Consider the following 20666-nt stretch of genomic DNA (forward strand, 5'->3'; position numbering starts at 1 on the left):
GTAGAAGTTACGTTGTTTTTATTGTTACTATTCTTTTGAAATTCTGGAGTCAGAAATAGCTTGTCACGTGCTTCTCATTGAAACCCTCATGTATCTATTGCGTTTTAGATAGTGGTTTTGACTTTCAATCCAAAATTGACTATTTTACAAACCACAAGAATGAGACCTCTCTGCTCATATTAGACATTTTGAAACTACAATGACAATATTCTAAACCACATAGATCATTTCGGAGCAGATCACTTGTTCCGAATGAGCCTGTGCCCTGTCCCACAAACATAATTTTGACACTTATTCATTCTCTATTTTAATTTATGTTATTCTAAAAAAAAAAAAAGTTATTTAAAATTAAAAGACCAGATTATCCCTCAAAATGGATCAACCCTAAGACTCCGTTGGAATCAACAACGACGTGTACGGTGACCGGACCCACCCGACCTCGACACCGAGGACCAGGCCAAGCCCAAACCACCTTCTTCAACCACGACCAACTCCGCGGCCGCAAAAGACGCGACGTCGCCAAAGGCACCCTTCCGTCCGGCAACAGTTGCCTTCCTTCAACCGTCTATAATGAACGAAGCGACAGGCGAAAGGGTACATACACAATCAGTTTGCATGCATGCATTCCTAACCAGCCAAACGTTGTAACCCTACACCAAAAGATACCATGAACATTATATATGCACCATCGTCCATCCACGGGGTTCCTCATTCCTTCCTTGGAAACTCAAATTTAACACACATACATTGTCTGAAAGCTTGGAGTTAATTGAAGGATACATGGACAGCCAAATTGAATGGGAATGCGGCTCAATGGCGATGTTGCTGTTTCTGGTTATTGCTGCTTCAGTTTTCATTCTGCCAACGCTCATGGGTCCTTTGCACCCTCCTTCTTTTACTGTTCTGCTAATCATTCCAGTTGTGCTGCTGCTAGCCTTCATCTATCTCCACCAAGCCTCAAAGTGACATGGTCACTTTTATGTATCTGAATCAATTCACCAATAAGTATTCAATAAAATTATAATTACTATTGCTATTACTACATTTATCCACTTTTGTTTGTTTACTTGATCTTAGTTACAAAGTGATGTGTTTTCTCTACTCATATTGTGGTGCTGGCCATCTATGAATGATCATGGCTGAGAATGAGTTGCATCTTATTTTAGTTATTTTCTTTTACCATTTTAGGTTGTGATACATTATTCACTTCTACGAACTTAAATTTCATTTCCTTGCTGCTACATGTACACCAACAAACTAAATCGACGTCTTGTTTACATATTTTCGATCACCGTGTTTAGAGACATCGACACCATCCAGAGAGCAATTCTCTGCTTTCCTGTTTTAACCAAACAAGTGTAGAATAGCTGTAAATCTTATGTAATTATGATTCTTATTTATTTAGGTTATCATGTAATTATAGGAATGATTGTTTCCTATTAGGGTTAGACTACTCCTCTTGTCCTTGTATATATACCCCTTTGTGGGATGAATAGTATTATTATTGAAAACCCTAAAATCAAAGTATTCTTTTCTACTTGGTATCAGAGCAGGTTCAATCCTTTGAACTTGCCTGCATCCTTTGAATCCTGAATCCTGAATCCTGAATCCTGAATCCTGAATCCCAAAGCACACCACAAACCGCTGCGTACCACCACCATTAAAATCAAGCCATCCCTGAATTTTTGAAACCCTAGAAAAACCAAACCTGAAAAAACACAAACAAACCCCAAATTCCTCAATGGCCGGACCTGCAATTGAAGGCGAACAGTCAAATCCCGAGAAGACAATGGTGTCATCCTCACCAATCATCCATCACCACTACACCACCCAACAAGACAACTCTGCTTTCCCCACAAGTGTTGTCTTGAATGAATCCAACTACACCATATGGGCTCCTCTTATGAGAATGCGCATTGGAGCACGAGGGAAGGTTGGTTATCTGACCGGAGTAAAGGTTGAACCCGCCATGAATTCTGCAGAGTATGAAGCTTGGGCCACGGACAATGAAAAGGTGAAAAGTTGGCTAATTGACTCCATGGAATCCTCTCTCATGAACCGGTATATTCGTCTCCCTACTGCGAAAGATATTTGGGAAGCTGTAGAGAAAACCTTTTATGATGATTCTGATGAAACCCGAATCTTTGAGTTGAATAAAAAGTGTTTTGAAGTAAAGCAGAATGGAAGGCCCATTCCGACCTACTACAATGAGTTAGTGGCAATGTTCCAGGAGATTGATCAAAGGGTGGCCTCTCAACATGATAATGTTGCAGCTGTCGTTCAAGAAACTTCAGCAATGTCCCGGATGCGTGTTCACTTATTTTTGAGTGGACTTGACCCAGAGTATGATCAGGTGCGTGGAGAAATCCTACGCAAGGAGCCTAAATTCTCCTTGGAGCAGAGCTATGCTTACATTCGCAAGGTGCAATCAGAGAAACAAGCTATGGGGCGTTCGGTACCTACCGAATCTTCTGTTATGGCCGTTCAACGCCTACCAGGTCCTCCTCCAGGCTTCTCAGGTCCTTCTCCACGCCGTCCTCATGACAAACCAAACCCATACGCAAACAAAAAATGTGTTGTCTGTGGGGAAGTAGGTCATACCAAGGAGCGGTGCTATGAAGTGATTGGCTACCCTGATTGGTGGGACTTCACCAGGAAACAGCGAAAGAATCCGGGCAAGGCGGCTATTGCTACTACAGAGGAAGAGCATCTCGACAATGCCTCCGCTAATGTAGCGCAGTCAGGTATGAAGGGTAAGGCTACTTAATTTGAATAATACATGGATAATTGATACAGGTGCATCTGATCATATGACCAATGACCCTAGTCTTGTGAAAAACCTTAGACGTTCCTCTCAAAATATTGTCTCTACTGCTGATGGTACTCCAACTCCGGTCACCGGAGAAGGTTCTATTGTTGTATCTGATACCTTAACCCTTGAATCTGTCCTAGTTGTTCCCTCACTAGCTTATAATCTCCTATCTGTTGGTCAGATTATTTTAGCACTTGCATGTATTGTGACCTTCTATCCATCTTTCTGTGTGTTTCAGGACATTCTGACTCGGCGGATTCTTGGTTATGGTGTTAGAAGGGGAAAATTATACTACCTGGATCTGACAGAGACTGGAGAAAACCAGAAGCATCTTTTGGGGCAAGCTAATCAGATTAATGGGGTAGAGAATGCAAAGGAAGCAGTATGGTTATGGCATCGCCGTTTAGGTCATCTATCTTTTAGTTATCTTAAGAAGCTGCAACCTCATTTGTTTTCGGTTGTCAGTGATTTGGATTTCCATTGTGACATTTGTGAACTGGCCAAGAGCCACCGTATTTCATATTCACCAAGTCTTAATAAAAGTCCTGTTCCTTTTATGAAAATTCACTCTGATGTCTGGGGTCCTGCAAAGATTCCTTCTCTTTCTGGAGCTCGGTATTTTGTAACATTTATTGATGATTGCACTCGCATGACATGGGTGTCATTACTGAAGAATAAGAGTGATGTATTTGGAATGTTTATCGAATTTCACAAAATGGTGGCAACTCAGTATCAACAATCCATCAGAGTGTTTCAGTCTGACAATGGTGGAGAGTTTGTGAATGGCCCTATGATTGAGTTTTGCCGGTCACATGGAATTCGTCATCAAACCTCCAATTCTTATACTCCTCAACAGAATGGGTTAGCAGAACGGAAGAACAGGCAGTTGATGGAAGTTGTTCGTGCTTCCTTATTTGGCATGAATGTACCTCGGTCCTATTGGGGAGAAGCCGTAAAATCTGCAGCATATCTTATCAACCGTACTCCTTCACGGGTGATTGAGTTTCAGAATCCTCATCAGAAGCTTCATACATTTTTGACCATCCCTTCTATGCCTAATTTGGAGCCCCAGGTGTTTGGGTGCACAGCCTATGTTCATATTCCCAAGCCTCAACGCAACAAGCTTGATCCCCGTGCCCGTAAGTGTATCTTTGTTGGTTATGCTGACTTCCAGAAGGGTTATCGATGTTATGATCCCCTTACTGGCACTTTACATGTCTCTCTTGATGTTGCTTTTCGTGAATCCGAGCCTTATTACTCAGGGGGAGCTTCTCAGTCTTCCCTTCAGGGGGAGAGAGGTTGTGAAGGGAGTTCTATTATTGATTTTGATGTCTTTGAAGACTTGGAAAATTTGGAGGATACATTTGAGGGTAGAAAAAATTTGGAAACAGAAAATGCAGTTGCCGAACAGAGCATTGTGAATTCCGAAATAGACAATGCGACTGCCGAACGAAGTGTTGCGAATTCCGAAACAGAAAATGCGACTGCCGAACAGAGTGTTGTGAATTCCGAAACAGAAAATGTAACTGCCGAACAGAGTGTTGTGAATTCCGAGACAGAAGAGACGACTTTTCTGGATAGTTTGAATCAAAATCAAGACGTATTTGAAGCTCACACACAAGATATTCCCCTTCTACATCACCAACTGAAGATCCCGGTCAGAATGATCCTCCTCAGGTACCCCTAAACTTTAATGAATCTTCTGGGTTAGAAAGTGTCGAACCTAGGAAATCACAAAGGGTTACGAAGGGAATTCCTAAGAAACAATATGAACCAGATATCAAAGCCAAAGCTAAATACCCTATAGCTAATTTTATGTCTAACCATAGGATTTCTGGGTCACATGCACTTGTTATTGATCAATTATCTACTGTATCTATTCCTAGTAACGTGCAGGATGCATTGACGGATCCAAAATGGACAAAGGCGATGAATGAAGAATTGGAAGCTCTTCAAAAGAATGCAACATGGGAACTAGTACCTATGCCGGTTGGAAAGAAGACTGTAGGGTGTCGTTGGGTATTTACTGTGAAGCTTAATGCAGATGGAACTATTAATAGATACAAGGCGAGGTTGGTTGCCAAAGGATACACACAACGTTATGGGATTGATTATGAGGAGACTTTTGCACCTGTGGCAAAGATCAATACTGTTCGGATTCTAATCTCACTTGCAGCAAACAAAGATTGGCCCTTACACCAGTTTGATGTGAAGAATGCGTTTCTTAATGGGAATTTGGAAGAAGAAGTGTACATGGATGTGCCCCCAGGTGTTAAGAATTACCCAAGTGAAGTTGGCAAGGTGTGTAAATTGAAGAAGTCTTTGTATGGCCTGAAGCAATCTCCAAGAGCCTGGTTTGGGAGATTTTCAAAGTCCATGAGAGCCTTTGGGTACAGACAGAGCAATTCTGACCATACCTTGTTTATCAAGCGCAAGAATGGTAAGATTACAGCTCTTATTGTGTATGTTGATGACATGATTGTTACAGGGGATGATCCGAAAGAGATGAATGAGTTACAAAAGTATCTGTCAAAGGAGTTTGAAATGAAGGATCTGGGGCAACTGAAGTATTTTCTGGGTATTGAAGTTGCGAGGTCTAAGAAGGGAATTTCACTGTCACAGAGGAAGTATGTTCTTGACTTACTTACTGAAACGGGGATGCTGGACTGCAGTCCAATTGAGACACCCATTGAGATGAATCACAGACTTGCCATTTATCCTGATCAAATTCCAACTGATAAAGGAAGGTATCAACGTCTTGTAGGAAGATTGATTTATCTTTCACATACTAGACCTGATATTGCTTATGCTGTGAGTGTTGTCAGTCAGTTTATGCATTGTCCTAGTGAAGATCATATGGATGCAGTTTTTAGGATTTTGAGGTATTTGAAGATGGCGCCAGGTAAAGGATTACTGTTTGAGAAAAAGGATGAATTGGAAGTTGGGGGATACACAGATGCAGATTGGGCTGGTGATAAAACTGACAGGCGTTCTACATCTGGGTACTTCACTTTTGTAGGAGGGAACCTTGTCACTTGGCGTAGCAAGAAACAGAAAGTTGTGGCCAGATCAAGTGCAGAAGCTGAATTTCGAGGTATGGCACATGGAGTCTGTGAAATGTTATGGATTCGTAATGTCCTGAAAGATCTAGGTTACAAGCTTAGACAACCTATGGATTTGCATTGTGATAATAAAGCTGCAATTGAGATTGCACATAATCCAGTTCAGCATGATAGGACAAAGCATGTGGAGGTTGACCGTCATTTTATTAAAGAAAATCTTGACAGAAAGGTTATTCGTTTTCCATTTGTAAACTCAGAAGAGCAGTTAGCTGATGTTCTTACTAAAAGAGTGTCCAGGAAGATATTTGACAGCTCAGTTGACAAGTTGGGCATGATAGACATCTATGCACCAACTTGAGGGGGAGTGTAGAATAGCTGTAAATCTTATGTAATTATGATTCTTATTTATTTAGGTTATCATGTAATTATAGGAATGATTGTTTCCTATTAGGGTTAGACTACTCCTCTTGTCCTTGTATATATACCCCTTTGTGGGATGAATAGTATTATTATTGAAAACCCTAAAATCAAAGTATTCTTTTCTACTACAAGATACAGAAGAGAGCAATGCAAGCATTAGAAGTAGAACTTTCCAGGAATCAACTTTTCCTTGCCACAGTGGTACACTTCATACTGATAAACTCAATTTTTCCCAGCCTGAGAACATTGTTTTGTTTTTATGAGTAAAGAAAATGTCAACACTGAACACTAATATCCATTAATAAGCCATTAAAGAGCAGGAGAAACAACTATATATTCTCGTTCTCTCTGCGGCTTCATTTGAAATTAACACGTACGGATGGAATTGTAGCACAAGTTAGAAGACTAGTGTCAACGTTGCTGAGCGCGCACCGTATGTTGGGACTCGTTTTCACTCTTGGTCTCCTTCTGATTGCTTGTGGCACTAAAGCCATTCCCCAGAAAGGAGAAGGAGCAAGAGATTGATCGGCTTCAACAATAAAGGCACATTTTCCCCAAATCTGCACACTCTTAGGCAGTGCCTCAGAAGCTCTTTCTTTGAACGCTTTAAATGAAACAAAGGTGCTTTGTATTGAAGGAAATTCATATTTAGTGTGTCTAGCCCAAAACAAGTTTCCTTATCCTAATTGTAATTAGGGTAGATTATTCTAGATATCATAGTCTTAATGGAATACATATCTACTTACTTTTTCCTACAACACTTTGAACAAAGGAAAAAAATAAGTGCTTTGGGTTTCTATTGATTCAACTCATAATAAACCTTATTTCTTGTTGTTATTACTATTCTTTTGAAATTCCACAGTCGAGATATAACTCATTCTAAAAAAAATAAGAAGTTAAGATATAGCTTGTCACATGCTTATCATTGAAAAAGACAAGTTTACCCTCACATATGTGTTGCGCTTTTGATGGGGGTTTTGATTTTCGAGTTTGTTTATTTATTTATTCTTTTTTTTTTTGTGTATTACAAAATTGAATTTTTTATAAATCACAAGAATTAGAGCGACTTTAGTCCTCTCTGCCCAACATTTTGAAACCACAATGACAAAGATTGAACATAAGTTGTTAAAGCAAAACCTACACTAAAATCCAATTTTCCTAGCACATTGGAAGCTTGTTTCTTGGAATCCAAGTTTTCGTTTACCTATTAAAAGCAAATCCATCAAGTTTTGCAAGAAAACAGCTCTGCCCCTAAAGGGATTTAAATACACAGATGATATCATGATACTGTGCCAACTTAGCGGAAACTCTTCTAAGAGCATTATTCTAAAGCTTACACATAATAGGAGGAGCAACTGTCTGACAACTTCCATGACCATAGAACTGAGATGACCTCTTAAAGGCTGCAAGGTCTTCAATGATTTGCTCAGACTCCGTTCGCACTTCTTCAGCTTCTTTCATGTCAGTGTTGCAACCCCAAACACGAGTTACAAGTCTCCGACGCTTGGGAGATGATAGTTGCAAGTAAGTCTTGTAAAAGTTGATAACATCCCCCTTCTGTAGACATCTGAGTTCTTCTGCTATCTTTTCCCATTTGTCAAACTTATACCTGTAGTAGATCAGCATTTATTAGACGGGGAGTTAAAGCACAAGCATTGAAAGCTCAAGGGATTACAATCATTGACGTCTAGACAGAGATGATACAAACAATACCTTTTGCAGATAATATGATCCCAATATCGAGCAGTTTCATCCATAAGGGTTGAATCTTTCTCCAATAGCTTCGCTATTAACCCACCTTGGTAATTCTCAAAGGATTCATCATCCAATCCTAGCTGCAAATGCCAACAATTTTTTATAAATGAGAATTCCAATGCAGATCGATACAACAGTGACGAAATATTCATGGGAGAATGCACGAGTAAGAAAAGCATGCAACTTGAACCATGGGAGTAGACATAACACGTACAATAAAATCAGATCAAAGAGAATTGTCCCACGAACTAGATAGAAATTCCAAATACATATATATACATATCAATGTTTTCAAATGCGAAAGCGAAGGCGAAGGCGACTTGTTAGAGCCTCGCGAGGCGAGTGCCTCAAGGCGTTGAGGCGATCGCCTTTCCCGAAAATATTATAATAATACATTATAATTATAGACAATATAAGAAAATATTTAGGTTAAAACAAAGAAAGAAATCCACAAAAATAATATATTTTCAAATATTCAAGTGGTATCTGCAACTATCATGGTACTACTAGCAATATAAGTTCTATCAGTTCTATTGCTGATGTATAAAAACGTCTATATTGGTTACAAGAAACTTTAGTAAATTAATTCCAACTGACCTTGCTGGCTGAATAATAGAGAATGATTATTAAATAGAAAGAAAAGGACTGGTTATAAAAGACGTCGTTTTGTTTCCTTAATTAATTGCCAAAGACGACGTCGTGTTTAAAGCAGTATACTTGAGCAATTAACTCAAACCCACGTCGTTTTGATGCAAAAGATGAAAGGAAAAAAAAGGGACCCACGACTTCACCTTCTTCCTTGCGCCCAGGCCGCATCACAGCTCGCCTTCTGCAAAAACTGGCGCCCCATAGCTTTTCCGTACGCTTTTCCAGTAGCGCGTCTTAGTTTGGACCGGCAAGGCGATTTACCGTCGCCTCACACCGGAGCACGCCCCGGGCTCGCCTCGGCATCGCCTTTGAAAACACTGATACATATATATATATATATATATATATATATATATAGATATCTCAAGAATATAGGCATGTCACCTTGGTTTATAAGAACAATGTACAAATAGTAGAACACCAGTTAAAGCTTATGAAATGTCAGTCCAAAAATTGGGGAAAACCAGCTTAAACTAATATTAATTATTTTTACTTTCACTTTGTTTTCAAGGCAGAGCCTAGTAATATGTAGAAGGAACCTTGAAAGCTTACCAAAAGCTCTTCCACACCATTGATAAAGTTGTCAACTCTTCTTTGTAAGTAGATTGGATTATAATCAGACGACTGAACTTTAAAATAAAAGTCAAAAACACCGAGTGTTACATTCCAGTTACATTGAACAACATATCCCAGCTGCTCCTTCGTCCTATTTCCAGAAATACATAACAGTTATAAGAGTATACATATCGGTATATGTCATCCACCCCCTAAATAGACTGTATTACCAAACACTAAGTGCTTTTGGTGAGTTGCAAGTAACAATTTCAGCCTTTAAGAAATCACCTTAGCTGATTGTAAAGTGGTTCGTTTACAATTTCACAAAAGAGATCTATCAATGCTCTCAATCTGGTGGACTCAATCCCCACTGCCCACTCAATTTGAAAATACAGCTGCAATGGGATGTCAAAACCAAAGGGACATTCACATTTAAGACAACAAATGAACATTTACATATGGAAAACAACAAGAAAAAAAATGAAGAATAATCAACCCTTTTGATTACCTAGATAACAGAGTTTGTTTGAGACTTATTCTTCACTCTGACATCTCTAATGATGTTAGCATCAGGAGGAAGACAAATACAGTTATTTTTATAACAAATTACATATAAGTTATTGACAAAAGATGACTTAACAAATACATCATCTAAAGATTGAATTAAACATATAAGGACTAAATCTTACAAATAAGGACAATGTGCTCTCCACTTGCCACATGTCATGAGTTAATTTACCTTTTTACCATTAACTACTTCTTTTGACTTCTAATCCCTTTGTAAGGTTAAATATTACAAATAAGGACAATCTGCCCTCCACTTGCCACATGTCATGAATTAATTTACTTTTTTACCATTAACTACTTTTTTGACTTTTTTATTTATTTTTTTACTTCTAATTCCTTTTATGTTACTTTTTTTTATTTTTTAGAATAATCACTTTATATTACTTTTTTTTTTTATGTTACTTTTTTTCATAACTTAGCTTTATCGATATTTTAAACTCTCCAAAATATCTTCAAAACTAGTTTTAGATACGAATATTTACCGGGGGCGGATCTGTGGCATTACAAATTATAGTTAAAATTATACTTCAATTACCAATCATTAGATTAAAAGGTTATCAATGGATGAGATTAGTCATAAAGAATATATCATTACCTATTATTTTTCTTTTCTTTTCTTTTCTTTTCAATTAATTAATCAAATCTATTTATTATGACTTAATAAAAATCAATAATTGCTATTCTGATTTGGAATACAATTAAGGAATCAAATCTTTCAATTGTTTTCCTATTGAAACTCATCTACTGCTCAGAAAAGAAAAAGAAATCAATCAGATGAGGCCTTTGACGAAGCATGATGAAAACTGATTGGTTCTTTCTCACCGTTTCCTCATCAAGATGACAGAGCAAAATCAAGATTCATCATATTTTCATTGCATATCTCCAATAGGTTACCCTTAATTCTTTTCTTTTTCTTTCTGTTTGCTCTAAATATTGTACAGTTCATGCCATTTGTTGATGATAAACATCAGGTCTCATGATATCTAGTTGAGTAGTTGACGTTGTGTAAAATTCTTTCATGTTCATTTAGTTTATTAAAGTTTTCATTTAGTTCGTCAAAGGCCTCATCTGATCGATTTCTTTTTCTTTTTTGAGGAGTAGATGAGTTTCTAATAGGAAAACAATTGAAAGATTTGATTCCTTAATTGTATTCCAAATCAGAATAGCAATTATTGATTTTTATTAAATCATAATAAATAGATTTGATTAATTAATTAAAAAGAAAAGAAAAGAAAAGAAAAATAATAGGTAATGATATATTCTTTATGACTAATCTCATCCATTGATAATCTTTTAATCTAATGGTTGGTAATTGAAGTATAATTTTAACTATAATTTATGATGCCACGGATCCGTCCCCATATTTACCATATATATCAAAACTTCCATCAAATTTTCTAAATTTTAATTTAAGCAAAATATCCATTGAAATTTCCACAATTTTAAAGTACCAAAATTTTCTAAACTTCGTCTCACTAGTACATTTCCCAACACAAATCCCTCTTCCGGTAATGCACTCGTCATCGCGTAATAGCACTTGTACTCGTGTTCTGCTACTGCACTCGTCATCGCCTAATCCTGCTACTGCACTTGTCATCACCTAATCCTGCTACTGCATTTGTACTCGTGTTCTGCTACTGCACTCGTCATCGCCTAATCCTGCTACTGCACTTGTCATCGCCTAATCCTGCTACTGCACTCATACTCGTCCAGTTCTGCTATTGCACTCGTCAAATCCTGCTATTGCACTTATCATTGCCTAATCTTGCTACTGCACTCGCTGCACTTGTACTCGTGTTCTGCTACTGCACTCATCATCGCCTAATCCTGCTACTGCACTCGTCAAATCCTGCTACTGCACTTGTCATCACCTAATCCTGCTACTGCACTCATACTCGTCCAGTTCTGCTACTGCACTTGTATTCGTGTTCTGCTACTGCACTTGTACTCGTGTTTTGCTACTGCACTCGTTATCGCCTATTCCTGCTACTGCACTCGTCATCGCTTAATCCTGCTATTGCACTCGTCATCGCCTAATCCTGCTACTGCACTCATACTCGTCCAGTTCTGCTACTGCACTTATACTCGTGTCGTCCAGTTCTACTGCTGCACTTGTACTCATGTAATTTCACAAGAAAATAAATCTTGGGCACATCTCATTGACAATATATTATTATTACTTTGAAACAATTGCCCCATTCAATTTATAATTACTTATCATTTATCACTATTCTTTTGAATAATGTATCAACCTAAAGTATTGCTAAAGCAATCACAAATTGGATCATTTCAGATTCTTCATACAAAAGATATTCACATGCCACACTCCACTACTTCACCTAATAACTAAGAAAATAACAACATCAAAGGTTCTACAAATCCAAGTCCTATTCTTTGATCTATATCCTGCACTCAAAATTTGAATCCCAAACTTGATCCCAACATATTAACACAACAATTATTGCACATTTCACTACCAATCTCACTAATAATCATCGAAACAACATAGCACAGAGGCAGAAATGACAGAAATGAACCGAAAAAATGAATTACCTGAAGGCAATAGCAATGTCGTTGCCGAATTTCTCAAGCACCTTGTCATGATCTCAAGAAGAGAAGCACTCTCAAGCTCCTTAGCCAATTGCTCATAGTCCTCTGCCTCCACTTTCTCAACATCCTCTGCAAAATTCAACCCAATTTCAATGTCAGTCCAGCCCACCAAAAAAAAAAAAAAAATCAAAAAATCAAAATTCACAGCAAAATCTACAATCTTTACCAGGCGCAACAATCTTGGCCGCAAGCGGCACAATCGAATCTCTCCTCTTTGGCTGAGCATTCACAACCTTCACTGAGCTCCACCTCTGCGAAAACGTCACCGCCTGGTTCGGCACACGAAATGAACCTAGCGGAGCTGCAAAATTCCACAGAAAAAATTCATACTTATATTTACAAGGAGCTTGAAATTCTTGAAAGACTTGGCAATCAGCTCCAAGCTCTCGTCGGTGACGACCATCCTCTTGAGCCTGATCTCCTCGAGCCAAGGATAAGCACCGGCCATGGCGGCGATCCAGGGATACACGTAGCCACCCCAGCCCTCCGACACCAGATTGAAGCAGGCGAAGTGCGGCTTCCCTTTGAGCGTGATGAATCTAACGTCTGGGAACCGACTGATCAAAATCCTAGGGCACGCAGCGTAGCAGTTCCCGACGAATATCCTCCTCCTGCACCACCGCTCGATCTCGTACCACGACTTGCACACCAGCGAGATCGAGTTCCGATCGCCGTCTGACTGCAGAAACGAGAACACGTGCTGCAGCCGCGGTTCCGTCCATTTTGCAAAGGCGAGTCGGGTCGGGGATTCGGTGGGTCTGACTTGGATTAGGATCGAATGGGTAAAACGGCGGAGAGCAAACAGAGAGATTTTGGTCAGTGGCATACGCGTAAATTTTATATCAAACTGAGCATTTTGGTCATTTTCTATTAAAATTGGGAGACAGGCTTGCATCATTTGGCTTTTGGGCCTGGGCTCATGTCCTTATTTGTATAAATCTTTTTGAAAGTGAGTTTTCTGTGTTTACATCTTTGGTCATGTGCTACTATGTAATTTTCTATTATTTTTATGCTTCAGTTCGATAGGATGTGGTTGCACAGAAAAATTTGTCTTCACTATATTTAAAAGGCTGATTGCTTCTTCTTCTAACAGATTTCCATGGCAAAGGCCTTCAATGTAATGCTGCACAAATAAGGGAGACAGTAAGTTGAAGTACCTCTATCATTTTCACACAAAAATGCTCCAAATGACCAAATATAATTATTTGATTTCACATTTGACAGCCACCCTCCAAGTCTTTACTATTTCATGCCAATCTCTTTTCAGCATGTTACACATGAAAGCGGAAGAAGTGTCTATTATACCGGGGACCAAAGCTCGGGAATGAATGACTTCACATCAGAAACAGTCAATCCATTTAAAACATGCAACGTCTCATCTACATCACAGAAATTTTGGTACAAAACTTCATCTCTCAAGTATGTCGAGTGGCTCCAAGGATCCATATTGGTGTTCTTATATGCTCGCTCCATGTCCTCTTTAATAACCTGCTACGTGTGAATTTGTCATATGCAGCCAGAACCAGCAAGGTATTTTCATCTAGATGACATCAAGATTAACCAGAAGAGTGGAGTGCATAAATGAGTGGCTATGCAAGCATACCTTGAAGCATTCGTAAGTTGGCGAGAAATTTTTGGCTGTTGTCATAATTTTTGACAAGAGAGTTGGAATCTTATCATTGAAACCGCTGACCTTCAGCTCCAGATAGTTAGTGTACACAGATACAGAAGTTCCCAGCTGGGCGACACTAGCCTGCACGTGGATGCAACAGACATTTATAGTTCAAATTTACATGATATACAAGAAGCAAGGAGTTACTTTTCTATTATCCGCTATGAACTACTATAGCATCCAAGTCCCTCTAATGAACAATTGGATGCAGACTGCATATATAAGATTCAAAATTGATCTAAATGCAAGCAGGGGGTTTCCCAAAAACAGCAATAATTCAGCTATCCAGAACTGAACAACAAACTTAGTAGTTATAAGAGATGAGACAATTACCTGATATACAACCTCATTCAGCTCATCCCAAAGAAGGTCGCCATATAGTTGAGTCAAGACAGAACTCTTCACACTACCAGATGCTTCCTTTAGACTGATACGAAAGTATATGTTTGCCTGCGGAAGTTTGTAAGTACTATCAAGCTTGTACCATAACTTCACCAATGGCCCATCAAGTATACATCTAGGACAAGATGTATTTGCGGTATCAAGAACATCAGAACAGATGGAAAAATCAGAGGGAATGAATTCATTCTTTTCTGGGAGATGCAATGAACTATCAATTTCTTGAGGATCCTTCCATAAATCTATCAAAGACGGAAATATATCTTCCTCGGTAAAATGTGACCCAAACCAAGGGTCGCACTGGAAATCTGAAACGTTAGTAAATAGATGGAATTGTTAGTGCTAGATCAGATTATAGATGGGGACATAAAGAATCATCTTCAAAAATGTAAGAGACGGCTCCAAAATACCAGCTAGAGAAACTTATTGCAACAGTTTCGTACAAAAAAATAATTGAAAACAAGAAAACCATTAGATGGAGAAGAAAAGATGTCGTTCTTTGGCAAGGGCATAAAATTTACCTTCTGACAACGTGGAGGACTTAGATATCACATCAATCCTCATGTTCTCTGGTCTCAAGAAACCTAGAGTATATTCTATCAATTTCTCATCCCAATTCTCTAGCAAATAGTCCCCATAAATAGCATGCTCTGCGGGATAATGTAGTAAATTTCCTGCAAAACAGAAATTCTGACAATAGTTAACAAGAAACAAATGTAGATATCTTCAAATGCATTTTATGAGCAATGGGAACAGGTACAAAGACATGCACTTTTAAATAGCAAAAGAAACCTCCAAGTCTTAAAGCATAATAATCCTGGGGCTGCTCCTCTAAAAACTTAAGGTAGATGTTCCCAATATCCTGGAGTTCACGAAATATCCATTCTTGGGGCAACACTTGCCGTAAGAACTTAATGTATTGATACACCAACCCAATTATATCGAAAATCTGCAAGATAAGCATCACATATAGCAGATGATAAGTGACAAAGATGGAGCTAATTTTGCTTTATTAGATACGTTAAATGGTAACTTTCCAGAAGCCATGCATGTAGAGTGGAATTAATAAAATTTCTATAGTCATCATGTTCCCCAAACTTTTCCAGGAAAGAAAATTCTAAACAAAAGTTGGTTCCTGCGATGAAAGAGAAACTCCGGAATGGGAATGGGATAATCAAAGTCAATCTTCTGCCAAAAGATTGTCGAAAATTGAACTACTACCTTCTCCAATCCAGAGTCAGTGAGGTATATGATCATGCAGAAGACATCAGCCACAGAATAGTGTTCCACTGGAGCACTTACAAATGTTGCCCAACCTCTAGCTTTGAGGTGGAAATACAAACTTCCCCTGCCCTCTGGAAAACCAAAATTAGTCCTTATCAGTGTTAAGGCTCAATTTAGCACTGTTTAGCCAGAGAAAATACTTCGATGCACTAAAAATTTTGTAAAATTCAATATACAAGACATGCAAAAGAGCAAAGTCACATGCAGAAATTTATGGACAGAGGCCACTCCAAGGAAAATAAACATTTATAAAATTAGTGAAGGAGAGAAGCATTTAAGCTCCCTGTTGTCCAATTTAACAGTTTGTGCTCTGCAGAGGTAATTATCAACATAAAACTACCTTACAATAAATCATCTTACCATGCTCAAGGAGATGACGTAAATAATATGTTGGGCTTTTCAAATAGTGTCGATGAAGACATGGAAGTGTCCATGCTAGGTGGAGTATATGAACATTGTCAACAGCCTCTAGCCTGTAAAGTTTTCCAGATTTCCATATAGGACCTTCTGCCTTGAACTCCAGATTTACTTGGGGACCACTTTTAACATCTCCATACAGTTCTAAAATCCACTCCTCAAGTACATCAAGAGATTCTGCAAAAATTAGAATCATTTTTATTAATCAGCAGCACTGAAAAGAAGTTATATGTTGATAGTATTTAAAACTACAAGCAACAATGGCACTGCTGAAAGATTAAAACATTCAGTTTCTAATAGCATTGAAAATTTCGCCTTCATTGTTATCAAATTATTTTCGTCAATAACTATTGCCAAAAATAATACACGTACAATCACAATAGTGCATGTGTTTTCTATTCCAATATAAACATCTACCAATATACAGAATCCAATTTCTACCAAGAAATCAGAAACAGCAAGTAGAAACATATATCCTTCCAAGCTGTAAATACTAGAATGAACTAACAAATTTAAAATTGTTTCATCTCTAGCATTCCTAAACACTCTACGTGGTACAAGATGCAACTATATGTTAGCCTTAGATTCTTCATCACTGAATCTGTTAATGAACCTCCAAAAAGTAATGTTAAAAATGGAAGAGAGAAGAAGAAACAACTAGCAAACAAAAAAAGAAAAGGATTGAAACTGTCACCTCCACCAATGACAACTAGCTTCATTAATCCACCATGGTAATAGTCACTGTAAAATTTCATTATTTGTTCACGCAAGTCGATCCCTTTTTCTTTTGCATTAACCAAGCTCTTCTTATTTCCTTTCATGTATACAAATAATCAATTGTAGATTTCAGTCAAATAAAATCTTAACCAGAAAAGAAGGAAATAGAAAAATAAAGTACAGATGATTCAAGTTTTACCCCAAGAGAATTTGTTAAATGGGTGACCAGGTGAGGATGTATAGCATTGAAGTTGCTGAAGGAGGCAAAAATCGTTTTGCAGAACCCTGTTAAACTCTGCATTCCAATATTGAATAGAATTCAGCAATAAGAAATTTGTATGCTGCAGGACTTTAAGCCAAATCTAGGACAGTGGAGATACTGGAAGTGATAAGTTCAGAATAACTGGCAAGTACCTAAATCTATAGCCTGTAACTCTCGCTCCATGGCTTCTCTTTTCATTAGAGGTGAAACAAAGAACTGAGAAAATCTGATAAATCAAAGAGCATACATAAATAGATGTTTCATTACTTCTCACATTCACATGCTCATATGAATTAGCTCAACAAAGACAAGATTCAATATCAATGCAGCAAGCATAAACATAAGCTAAAAGCTTACTTCCCCAACCAAGAATGTCTTGAATAAAAGGACTCCAGTTTTTCACATTCGGCTTATAAGATCTTATTATTTACCTTGATAAGGCACCCTTTAGAAACTCTCGTTTTACAACAAAATAGTAGCAAGTCTGCTCTGCTTCTGTGTATGCATTTGACCATCCTCCATTCTTGGACAAGTAACTACCGAACTAGCAAAAAAGAAGCATAAGAAAGGTCATTTAATAAGGTAACTGGCCCTAAAAAATGAAAAAAAGTTGGATGTGTACATACCTCATTTTCAATAGGAAACTTTGTACTCCCCATAAAGAGCATGTGTTCTACAAAACATGCAATTCATATAAGTATTGTGTTCATATCATCATCCAGTCACCTTACAAGAGGTGTGTGCACGTGACACAAACCTAGGAAGTGTGCAAGCCCTTGTGCCTCAACAGGGTCAGACATGCTGCCTATTCCAACGCACATTGCTGCTGCTGCCTGCAGAGAAGATCAAACATCATTATTCGACTTAAAGCTTTCTTCTTGCTACAATCTTTCTTCTCTTACAAAATGAGGAGTTGAGTACATTATCTGATAATGAAGTAGATTATAGATTTTAAATCAGTATCATGGCAAGTAATTCATCTTGGAAATAGAGTTAATAGCTGAAAACAGACAAAGACAAGTAGTCGAGCAGGATGGATGACAGGTTCCACTATGACCATATAAACTAAATAGACATAATTTGTGTGAAAAATCGTACCAAGACAATACAAAATATGCTTCATACCTACAAAAGAAGACGGCAGAATATCAGAGTCATAAAATTTTCCTACCTAATAAGCTATTTTCATCAATGTACTGCTGATCTTCTCAAATTACTCCAACTGGGTTTTCAATACAGAAACATAAAATCTGCAAAAACAACCCAAAAGCCTGACCCTTTAAAGATCACAAAGACCCTTAACTCAAGGGGATATGATCAATGCCTGAAAAGTCACCAAAGACCTTCCCTCTACATCAAATCAGAGCTAAATTTCTTTAAAAGGTCCAACTTTGGGCTATTTCTTTTCTCAAATTTCCCTACAAAAACTTGAATGTGAGTTGAGGATCATAGTAGACCAACCGTCTTAGTCTCAGAGGCACCATCTCCACCTTTGGCTGCTTCATATTCTTCACTGGGTTCAAGGCTTTTGGGCCCTTGTGGGTAAATCTCAGGCATGAATGAGCAATGCAGTGAGGCCATTCTCAAGCTCAATTAGTCTGTACAATTTCTTATCATTCGGAGACTTTATTACAATATCGTCCGAGAAGAAAGTGCAGCGACCCATCAGACCCAAAAGACCAGAAGTTTAGCCTAGTACTTCTGAAGAATATGTAAAATGTGGAGTTTCTTTGTCTCTGTCTTTGTCTCTCTCAGACTGTAATGGTGGTAACCCTAAGCTTAGTCTTAGCCTTAGTCTGTTGGTTTGATCCTCTTCCCAATGACCAGCCATGTCCTTGACACACAATAATATCATGGATCTTGAAAGTACAGAGTAGAGACCCCACGACTCACCACCAAAGTACATACTTCATAAAAGCTTTACCTAACCTTTTCACATTGCTTCCAATCCCAGACATGAAAAGCTTCTCAAAGCCTCTGGTACACCTATACAGCAAGTTCTTTGTTTATATTTTTCTGTTTAATGTATTCCTAAAGGGAAGGGAAAGGGACTTTTCAAACAAGAAGAAATTGGAGAAGTTTTTATTCAGTACTCTGGACTCATGATTCTATGGAATGGCTTTTTCTTACTATGTCATTATTGTATTGTTTGCTGAATTACATATAATGGATGATATTTTCAACAAAAATTTTTTTTTATCTAATCTAACTTAGATTTGTTTAAGGAAAACTGAATTGGAAGAGAATTGAATCGTACTTTCATTGATAATAGGGGCCTCTATATATAGAGGATTACAAGCATAGAGATAAAGTTGTACATGGAAGCATAATCGTACATTGATTAGATATCTCCTAAGATTCTCTGAGAATATCTTTAATATAAACCCTATTTCAACTAGAGCAAGTAACCTCGAGTTTGGGCCAGACACATATTCTGGATTTACTTGAACACTCCCCCTTGTGTCGCCCAAACATGGTGCTCCTCTCGTTGCCTCATTAAAAACCTTGCCGAGTAACAAAAACCCTGTGGGACAAAAATAACCTCGGTCGAAGGGGAAAAAGAGCACAACACACCCTTCACGTTTCGAGACCATACATGTAGACATCTCCCCCTGATGTCTGCATCTCCCCTTGATGACGATAGTCATGGGAGTTTGGATAACTTCTGCAAATGATGCTACCAACATGTTTCTCGAAAGTGGAATTTAGGCAATGACTTAGTGAGCCAGTCTGCCACACTGTCCTCAGATCAAACCTTCACTTTGATCTTGAGGAGAGTCTGTTGTTGTTGATTATGATTGGTGTTGTCGCTTTTGATATAGTCTAGCTTCATTTGTTCAAAACAAGCAGCATTATCCTAAATGCTTGTAGGCTCATCTGTGGTAGACTTCAAACCACAATTGTTCGAACATGCGTAATTATGGATCCAATCCATAGACATTCACAAACCACATCATGAATAGCAATAATCTCTGCATTGTTCGAAGATATAGCGACTAGGGTTTGTTCTGTAGACCTCCAAGGGGGGTGAACACTTAACCATTTTGGGAATGACCTTTGTGTAGGTCAGAGAGATACCCAATATCAGCAAAACCTTCCAAAACACGTGTTGTTTTGGGATGGGGATAGTGGACACAAGTCAGTGTTGGCGGCGTTCCTAGTGTGTGATGTGTCCGAATCCATCATCTCTCTGTAGGGATAGAACAAGCTCATATCAATCGTACATCTCAAGTACAGAAAGATATCTTTTACACCAATTCAATGGCGTCGCGTCTCGCTGGCGCAAAGCTATATCTAGCTAACAAGTTCACAGCATATGAGATGTCCGGTCTTGTGCATTGAGATAAGTACAATAATGCGCCTATTGTACTTAAGTAAGGCACTTCTACGCCTACCACATCTTCGTCATCATCCTTCAGACGAAGAGGACCCTTTTCAGGATCAAGATTACGGACGATCATATGGGTGCTTTAAGGTTTGACCTTG

At 38.3% G+C, this 20666-nt stretch overlaps 1 pseudogene; it reads right to left on the reverse strand.

Moving 5' to 3' along the window:
• Nucleotides 1-7419: 7419 nt before the first annotated feature.
• On the reverse strand, nt 7420-19121 carry LOC112164155 (annotated as a pseudogene).
• Nucleotides 19122-20666: the final 1545 nt, after the last annotated feature.

The sequence above is a fragment of the Rosa chinensis genome, chromosome 5 (assembly GCF_002994745.2).
Source record: "Rosa chinensis cultivar Old Blush chromosome 5, RchiOBHm-V2, whole genome shotgun sequence".
In the NCBI taxonomy this organism is placed as follows: Eukaryota; Viridiplantae; Streptophyta; class Magnoliopsida; order Rosales; family Rosaceae; genus Rosa; species Rosa chinensis.